The 9,871-nt window shown below is 37.9% G+C and overlaps 1 non-coding gene across 1 annotated transcript; it reads left to right on the forward strand.

Annotated features, from left to right (window-relative positions):
- Positions 1-6,227: 6,227 nt before the first annotated feature.
- Trnad-auc (transfer RNA aspartic acid (anticodon AUC)) lies at positions 6,228-6,300 on the forward strand. The gene has a single exon. It is a non-coding gene; the product is annotated as a tRNA-Asp (tRNA).
- The last annotated feature ends 3,571 nt before the right edge of the window (positions 6,301-9,871 follow it).

Genomic DNA, 9,871 nt, shown 5'->3' on the forward strand with positions numbered 1-9,871 from the left:
ACGGTTACTGGGAAGAAGAAACATGGAAAACGAGAAATTTTTGGATTTTGTCAATAAGGGTATTTAGACTAAGTTCCAAAGTGGTAACATCGCCATCAAAAAGGCGTTTTGCAATGAGTAACAATAAACAGACTTTTTTCAATTGGTTTTAACTCTGAAACTATACATTGTATATTTAAGTATTTCAATAAAAGTACACAAAATCTACCCTCAAACGGCTCCTTAAGCCAGTTGAGGGTAGATGAAAACATTACATGATCAAATAATTTGAGTTAAAGTCAGGTCGTTCAGTGACAGTTCCAGGAGGTTTTGTATTTGGTTGGTTGACTAATAAATGTTATAACTACCCGAGAATGTACAAATTGTTTGTTTATTTTGATTTAAATACCTAAAGATACAGAGTATAGGCGAATTCACGAAAAGTTTATGGACATTTTCGTCTTTAAATATGATCATGAATGTTCTGTTCAAATCTTTCGGGTTCCTCGTCAGCACCGTGTATATGTTAGGTGTGCTATAGTTTGGTTTTTAGCTATAACCCTTTCGCTGGCATATTATTTAATTATTTAATCTCATAATTGCACCAAATGACAGCTATCAGGCTCCTCAATCAAATAATAATGATAGTTTTACAAGACTTACTTAAACTGGTCTCTATATTGTATACACATAATACAAGACTTGGTTGTTCTCTATATTGTATACACGTTTTACAAGACTTGGTTGTTCTCTATATTGTATACACGTTATACAAGACTTGATTGTTCTCTATATTGTATACACGTTTTACAAGACTTGGTTGTTTTCTATACTGTACACACGTTATACAAGACTTGGTTGTTCTCTATATTGTATACACGTTTTTCCGGACCTACCTCTCTGCCTCTATGAGCACATTACTCCTTTAGTCTGTAATATTATCATCGTCTGATTAATACTTAGGTATCTACATATTTTACTCATATATATTTAATTCGTATTAAGGTAACGCATCGTTAAACAATAAAATCTAAAAATGCGGCGCTTTGAAAAAAAAAACAAGAATTAATCGATAAGTCTCAACTACAGTATTGAAGTGTGTGCTTAGACTCTACATGGAAAATTTAGAGGCTCGAATTTGTCCCATTTGCCTGTGATTTTCTCTGCTAGAAAAGTAAACCAATCATATAACGGCAACTGCAGAAATGAAGTCGATACCATAAATAACCAGTTCACCAAACAATACTTTCATCAGTTTTGTAATTGCTGAGATGAATCAAGATACCTGACGCCAAAATTTACAATGCGTCATCTTACCGGACGTTTTTTGCCATTTTGGCTAATGAATTGACTGTCTGAAATCTTCCCGTAATCGAAAAAAAGACTGATCCGGGAACTGAACTCGGTCAGTTATATCAAGATGATAAATTCAAAGTCAAAATATTATTTGTTTAAGTATTAGGCATACAAACAAGAAATTTTGAATTGAACAACAACTTAAGTATTACATTGCTGTGTATCTCCCAAAACGCTGAATGTCTAAGAAACAGAGTCTATTTTTGCTTACTTTTTATACTTATATATTATGATTTTTTTATCAAGGTTATCAGTAGCTGCTTCATATCAAAGGGCGCCTAACCAAGATGTCAAACAACAAACGAAAATAAATAATCGGGATGTTTTCTATGTAGGTATATTTCATAGTTCATATTTATTATTAATAATGTACCTACATATGTTCTACATTTGCAATATTTCATCAATTATATAAGTTTTTGTATGTATGTATACTGAGCTGACTGTAGGAGTAGATCGATCTGTGTAATATCGTCCTAAATATAAGATAGATATATAAAGCGGTCATTTGTTTGCTGCAAATGCACACAATAATAATATATATTTATTTACATATTTATAAGATTTTAAAAGAACCCTCCATGCTTAAATAGCCTCGCACTTGACAGCGTTAATCATATATTGATGTTATACTACAATAATAATAACATATACTGAGGCAAACTTTAGATAAATTAATGATAATTATGTTCTACTTTTGCCTACAATTGATGTGCAAAATACAAAATTGTTAAATAAATCGCATTACAAAAAATACTTTGAAGAGTATTTTATCTTATGCACTCTTGGTCCAGAAAAATTGTCGGTCTCAAGAATCGATCTCAAATAAGAGGTACTCGATATTAATCGGTGTGTTTACTAACATGGACACAAGCTGTTAACTGTTGTCCACAGGGAAGACTTTTGTTTTAAGATATATGTATGATCAGTACCTAAATGATGAATAAATAAATTTATAGACGGTATTATTCACCAATATTCATGATAATCATGATTGACCTTTTCTTATAGTACGTTCTGCTAGTGGTCAGCCGACGTTCACGTTCTGCGCCCTTATTCGTATGAAAAGCCCTTATCTTAAAAGCCCTTAACAGGCTGTCAATACCTAAAGCACGCACACTGTCTATTTGTATTCCGATTTACTCCGGTAAATGAGATAGCACTGTCGCATGTTACTGGGTCTGGGCAAGGGAAAAATAAGAAAATTATTTAAATAAAAAAAGTGGATTATTAGTGTAATATTTTACTCATTAGAGGTTTAGATATAAATGTTTTGAAATTGTGACTTTAATTGCAGACCCATAAGTCAAAACAATAAAGACATAGAACCGTTTAATTGTGATTTTAAGACCAATCTTTGCAATTATTTTCTATAGAGCCGATTTCGTTCAATCATGTATCGAGTACAACCACGGTCAAATATATATAGTCCTCCTCATCGTTTTCGATGACGGCGACCCCAAATAAACACATTATGGACGTTGTCTAGCGTGAGCCCTAATGTGGACGGTCAAATATAATTAATATGAACATATATTTTTCTTACTTGACTAAAACAAATAGTCTTTCTTAAAAAACTGTTTCAGTAACATCAATTTCAAGGACATTGGGTGTTGACAGCCCCTTAATCGTATGAAAAAAATGTTGGAGACGTAATTAGTCGCAAAATGTATGCTCTACATTTTATACATAAATGTATCATTGGAGCTATAGACATCTTGATATTCGCCAAAAATCGAATTTCCGCACGTATAACCTTAAATAACTTCCGACGCGCACACGAGATTTTCGTCGTCTTTTAAGAGAAACTTTAGAACACCATAATGAAGGTGTATACGAGTTCCTAGCTTATTATCTCTCACTCCGAGGCTAACTCCGGCTAACTCCTTTTTCGGTTTAAGATAACTGGGCGTAGGCAATCTTAGTTGAAAAACTAAGCTATTGTTTGTCTGTGTCATGCCATGTGTTGGGATAGGTTAAATGATCCTTACTTGAAATGTGTAATGGTACTAAAGGTTATACTCGCTATTCACTTACTAAGTTTAATTAATCATGTATTTTTGACATCGAGCATGTGTGCATAGCGCTGTCTTACTCACACACCAGAGCGGCGTATAATTCCCCACCAGTGTGTTAACCGTGTCAAGGTGAATGCAAGTTGCAACCACAAGTTAGATAATATGACAAATTGAGTAAATAACAGACAATTGACAGTTGTACCCTACTTATTACACTGGATACACTTGTCGAGTCATCACCGTTTACAGAAACTCGTCATAAAGCAAAGAAGCATTCGAACTTCAGAAGTATATTTTATTTTATGTGGATTTGATATTTACGTGTACAAAGAGAATTGAGCGTCTTGTAAATTAAATTCTGTAGTAAACTTAATTTTCTGCCATCTTTCGACAATGGACTAAAACTATTACAATATTATGAAATATGGCTATTTGACCCATGTTCTTTCACTGGTGTCGCCATCTACTCGAGTATAGTATAGAGGCTAAAGGAATTACGCCATCTGTTAATTTTCCTTAATTTTTCGAGGCACGTTCCTTTCTTAGACTTTATTTATCTCATACGGAGTTATATACGGAGTTTTTTTTGTGTTTTGTAACCTTAGTTGTAGGAAGATTAATTAATTAATTATTACTTATTGCTACTTACACATATAATGTATTAATGTTATAATTTAAGTATTTAATCATGGACCTAGTCTGAGATAAAGAATATATTATTATTATATTTTATTATACATATATTTTTATTTATTTATATTTGTATATGATATATTGTTTTGTTTTGTGTTTATTATGTATGAGACTTCTTTTATTGCATCTGGTACACCTGTTGTCTGGAAGAGATTGCTTTTTAGCGATAAGACCGCCTGTTGTTTACCTCTTCTTAATGTGTTGTATTATTTGTATTGTTTCTGTATTGAGGTGTGCAATAAAGATTATTTGTATTGTATTGTATATCTTACATGGAGCCGATCTGTGATGCGGTCGGGAGGTAGCCAATGAAACTCACCGATGGAAAAACACAAACACATCGAGTGTAGGCTCATTAGAAAGGCGTCGAGAAGTACTTGATAAACATGCAAACATGTAGACGTACAGTTGGAGCTGAAAGTATATGTCACAAAAAAAACAACAGGTTGCACTCCGGGAGTGCCGGCAGAAGTGGAAACTTGAATATTAACGTTGTGCATTTTTGATATTTTGGAATGGTTAGGGAATAATTTTGCACGAATTGCTTTAATTATCAGTATAAAAGTACTATGATTTGTGCATACATTTTCCGCCGCGCGGTAGAATGAGAGGGGGATACTTCCTCTCCTACGCCGCGCCAGCGGTCTACTGGCTACAATGACATTGTAACAGTTTTTCGATCAGGCCACGTGTCACGTTTTACAAATTTTCAATCTGACGAATCTGTCGACCACGTGACCTGTCGCGAGTTTAACATTTTTTCCCCACCACAAAAAGTGCACAGCGCCGCTAAAGAAGTTCGCACTTCAAAAAATGTAATAAAATATGTGTACACAACCTTAACCTTTTCCTAAATATAAAGAGTGTCTTTGGCGGCGGTGTGTGTGTGATTGATGTATTTTATATTAATTAAAGATTTAGATGTATATATTTCGTAATATGGAAAAAATTATACTAATCTAAAGTCGTTTGAATTTATATTATGATCGTCAAACAACTATTAATATAAACAACTATATATGTCAAGCATTACAAGTAAAAATTATCATTGAACTGTGGTATTGTTTGTTATAATATGACGGGAGGGCTGTCAGCGACGTCGGCCAGAGGATAAGCCTGGCCATCCAAAATGGCCATCCGCATGAAGGTGACCTGGGGAGCATTTTTTATTTATAGTTTTAATGATTAGTTTATTTATTGTGTTTGTAATGTAAGTTATATATTGTTAATAAAATATTCAGGAGACGTGACCAGGATCAAGCCTGCGTATTCAGTAAGTTATCAGTAACTGTTACGAATAGTATTTGTGAGAGTAACGTTAAATTGTTTTTTTTTTCTGTTCAAAATAAATGTTGTATTTTATTTACGACATTTATGGTCACGCTCTTTGTTTTATTAACACAATATGGACATTGTTCGAAATAAATTCTTATTGATTGATTGATTTATCCAAACAAGTGACAAATTGAATGTCATCGGAGTCTGGTTACTTTTGAAAAATCGTATCTCACTCAAGTGTGACATTTTATTTTCTTCATAATCAAAGTGCTGTCATAACGATTATAGAAGTTTTATCTTTGTTAATTGAGTGGTGTAGGGTGTCCATGGTTGTAGATAATCAAATTTGTCCTTTAAAAAGTTAGATAACAGAAAAAAGTGTGATTGTTTTACTTAAATATGACGGTGAACGATTCATTAGCTTTACTGATTGTGTAGGGTTGGTCCTGCTCACGTCTCATGAATCATCCTGTATATTGACAATAATTAATAAATAAATATCATATCATCAAAAAATCAGTAACTAAACCAATTCTTTGCAATATCAAATAATAGCATAAATGCAAATATTGACAATATGGTTACTAATACCTAAGTATCTCGCTACCTAGGTAGTAGGTATACGCGATATAATTCATTAAAATTGTTTGACGACCAGTTTGGCCTAGTGGGTAGTGGCCCTGCCTATGAAGCCGATAGTCCCGGGTTCAACTTCAAATCCTTCAAAGGGCATTTATTTGTGTGATGAGCACGGATATTTGTTCCTGAGTCTTGGGTATTTTCTATGTATTTAAGTATTTATACATATTTATATATTGTTGTCTGAGTACCCACAAAACAAGCCTTCTTGAAAACCCACCCACCTAGACCCATATGGTGGAAAAATTGCTGCCTATGGATGAGGTCTTGGTGGCTCAGATGGCAGAGCGCTGGAGTATCGATCCAGAGGCCGTGAGTTCAAGTCTCACCCAAGACAGTAATTTTCCACTTTTAAATTTATTCTAAGCTTAATAGCATCGTTCGCAGACGTTTCTTCTTGGTAAAAATTAAGCCTACTTGAGCTTACTTTGGGGCTTACCTATAGTCAATTTGTGTAATAATGTCCTATAATATTTATTTAATTTTTATTTTATGAATAACGACGCGGTAAGCAAAGACAGAAGATCCGATTTTTTAAGTCGGAATGCCGCGGGGCGAGGCAGCGTGCTAGTTGACATTGACACTGCAAAAAAAAACAGCATGGCGAACACGTAAAGGTAACTGCTTTGAAGCCGGAAGTCGGGTTCGGAACTTATGTATTTATGTACGAAATATCATATCAATTTACATTTCGGTAGGTAAAGGAAAACATCGTGAGGAAACCTGACAGATCGCAAAAAGCCATATTTACCTCTGAGTAAGATGGCAGTGGCAGTTAAAACTTATTTTTGTGCTAATTATTTTTATTAAGTTGCCAAGTGAACGTCCAAATAAATAGGGGTATTTTCACTGTAACTAGTACATTTAAGAGAAAAGAGGACGGCAGATTCTCCATACAAACGTAGTCCCCATTTTCCTCTCTGGATATTGACATTATGGAAAATATTTTTACACAATTTCTTGTATACGGGGTATCTATTAGTAGGGAGGATATGCCGATTCCAGCTCACTTTAGGTATTTATCTCCCCCTCCCCCCCCCCTCCCCCCCCCCTCAACCCCCCCTCAACCCCCCCCCCTCACCCCCCTCCCCCTCCCCCCTCAACCCCCCTCCCCTCCCCCCCCTCCCCCACCTTCCCCGCCGCCGCCTCCCCGTCCTCCCCCCCCCGCCCCCCTCCCCGCCGCTGCCCCTGGCCTGCGCCACTTGGTAGTTCGGCAAAGATCCGTTAGATGGCGCCACTTGGTAGTTCAGCAAAGATCCGTTAGATGGCGCCACTTGGTAGTTCGGCAAAGATCCGTTAGATGGCGCTACTTGGTAGTTGTTCATTGATCCCCGTCAGATGGCGTTACTTTGTACGTGTAAGTAAGTTAGTTATCGATGAATTTAAAAAGTGCGGCAAAGATCCGTTAGATGGCGCCACTGCTGCCCCTGGCCCTACCGCCGCCTTGCCTCAGTTTAGGTATTTGTCTCCCGACGTGTTGCATCAGCCGCCAATGTGGCGCCGACGGCCACCTGCAAATTCCTACGTGGGCGTCGAGGTCGATCGAGATAAGAGAGAGAATAAGTTAGATTTAAAATATGCATATATATATATCGGCTTATTTTTCTTTTTGTATACCACGTCGGTGGCAAACACTGCCCGCTTGATGGTAAGCTGTCACCGTGGCCTATGGACGCCTGCAACTTTTTTTTATACCACGTCGGTGGCAAACACTGCCCGCCTGATGGTAAGCTGTCACCGTAGCCTATGGATGCCTGCAACTTCAAAGTCGTTACATGCGCGTCAGCCCGCCGCATTCCCGAGTCGAGGTCGATGGCCTAGGAGCCATGCCCTCTCCCCCCCGCCTTCCCCGCCGCCGCCGCTGCCTCCCCGCCCTCCCCCACCTTCCCCGTCGCCCCCGTCGCCGCCTCCCCGCCCTCCCCCGCCCCCTCCCCGCCGCTGCCCCTGGCCCTGCGCCCCTTGGTAGTTGTGCATATATCCTCGCCAGTTGGCGCTACTTTCTATGTTTAAGGTATTTGCGACTTTGTGTAAGTTAGTTATCGATCCGTTTACAATTTCCTGAGGGGCATCCCCGCATGGTGCGTCGGCCGGTCGCCAGTCTGCCGCCCACGCATCACGTGTACCTACATTCCAGTCTCAAGGTTGATCGAGATAAGAGAGAGAATAAGTTTGATTTAAAATATGCATACGGGCATATTTGCAAGAGCACATAATATAGAGTGGTTACAACTGGATAGAAAAATATATATTTTCTTGAAAACCTGGGTATTCGATATTTATCCAGGTACTAGTCGTAATGTTAAACATACATGTTTTTACTTACAGTACGGGATGTTTCATGTTAATCTAAAAGTTGTAACTATTTCTAGTTACATCTGGTAATATTTACATCACACTTTTTAGAAAAGGGAGTTTCTAAACCTAATTATGTCGTTAACTAGCAAAGTCGAGTATATCTGTATGTGAATAATAAATAAATATCGAATACCCAGGTATTCAAGAAAAAATACATTTTTCTACCAGGTTGTAACAACTCTATATTATGTAATAGGTATTTTTTAGCTGACCTAATTCCGATTCCTGGTACTGGTGAACTTATTTATACCACGTCGGTGGCAAACACGAATACAGTCCGCCTGATGATAAACTGTCACCGTAGCCTATGGATGCCTGCAACTTTTTTTATACCACGTCAGTGGCAAACACGAATACTGCCCGCCTGGTGATAAGCTGTCACCGTAGCCTATGGATGCCTGCAACTTTTTTTTTTATACCACGTCAGTGGCAAACACGAATACTGCCTGCCTGATGATAAGCTGTCACCGTAGCCTATGGATGCCTGCAACTTTGTTTTATACCACGTCAGTGGCAAACACGAATACTGCCCGCCTGGTGATAAGCTGTCAACGTAGCCTATGGATGCCTGCAACTTTTTTTTATACCATGTCGGTGGCAAACACGAATACTGCCCGCCTGATGATAAGCTGTCACCGTAGCCTATGGATGCCTGCAACTTCTAAGTTGTTACATGCGCGTTCTCGATCACTGGTATTGGTGAACATTTTTATACCACGTTGGTGGCAAACAAGAATACGACCCATCTGATGCTAAGCAATCACTGTAGCCTATGGATCATGCGCGTTGTTGATCACTGGTATTGGTGAACATTTTTATACCACGTTGGTGGCAAACAAGAAAACGACCCATCTGATGCTAAGCAATCACTGTAGCCTATGGATCATGCGCGTTGTTGATCATTAAAGTATGCGAAATGTTGTGAAATTGCATACGGCGCGACCTGCCTGATTGTAAGTGTAGTCAGTGTAGCCTTTGGACGCCTGCAACTTCAAAGTTGTCACATGCGCGTTGCCTCGCCCCAGTTTGCGTGTTTGAGGACTACTAACGTATTCTAATCTAGAAGAACTTGTGTTATACAACTATTTCTACAAGTCATGGAATTGAATAAATATAACATCACCCAATTTCTCGATCCTGCATTTTATATGTACTGAGACGTCGGTGGCAAACAACCATACAGTCCGCTCAAGTAAGCACCCTAGCCTATGGATGCTTGCAAGTACTATTGTATGTACTGGTGAATGTTTATTTTCGGTTGGTTTTGGTCAGATAAACGCCAGTCCATACAATAAGTATGACCATTGGGCGAGGTTTTCGACAGAGGGGTAAGCTCTTAAAGGCGACTCCGGTTTAAATGCTCTAAGGATTGTAGGCATTTAACGGAAAATTTGAGGAAATATTCAACCTTAAACGCTTTGAAATAAGCTTCATTAATAATTCACGAGAGCTGATATTTGCTTGTAATTTCATACAAAATATTAAGGACAGTAGACCTTATTAACCTTAAATACGGCTTACCATATTACCATACCGTATTAAACCTTAAGCAC

This window comes from Cydia pomonella, chromosome 4, assembly GCF_033807575.1.
Source record: "Cydia pomonella isolate Wapato2018A chromosome 4, ilCydPomo1, whole genome shotgun sequence".
NCBI classification, from domain to species: Eukaryota; Metazoa; Arthropoda; class Insecta; order Lepidoptera; family Tortricidae; genus Cydia; species Cydia pomonella.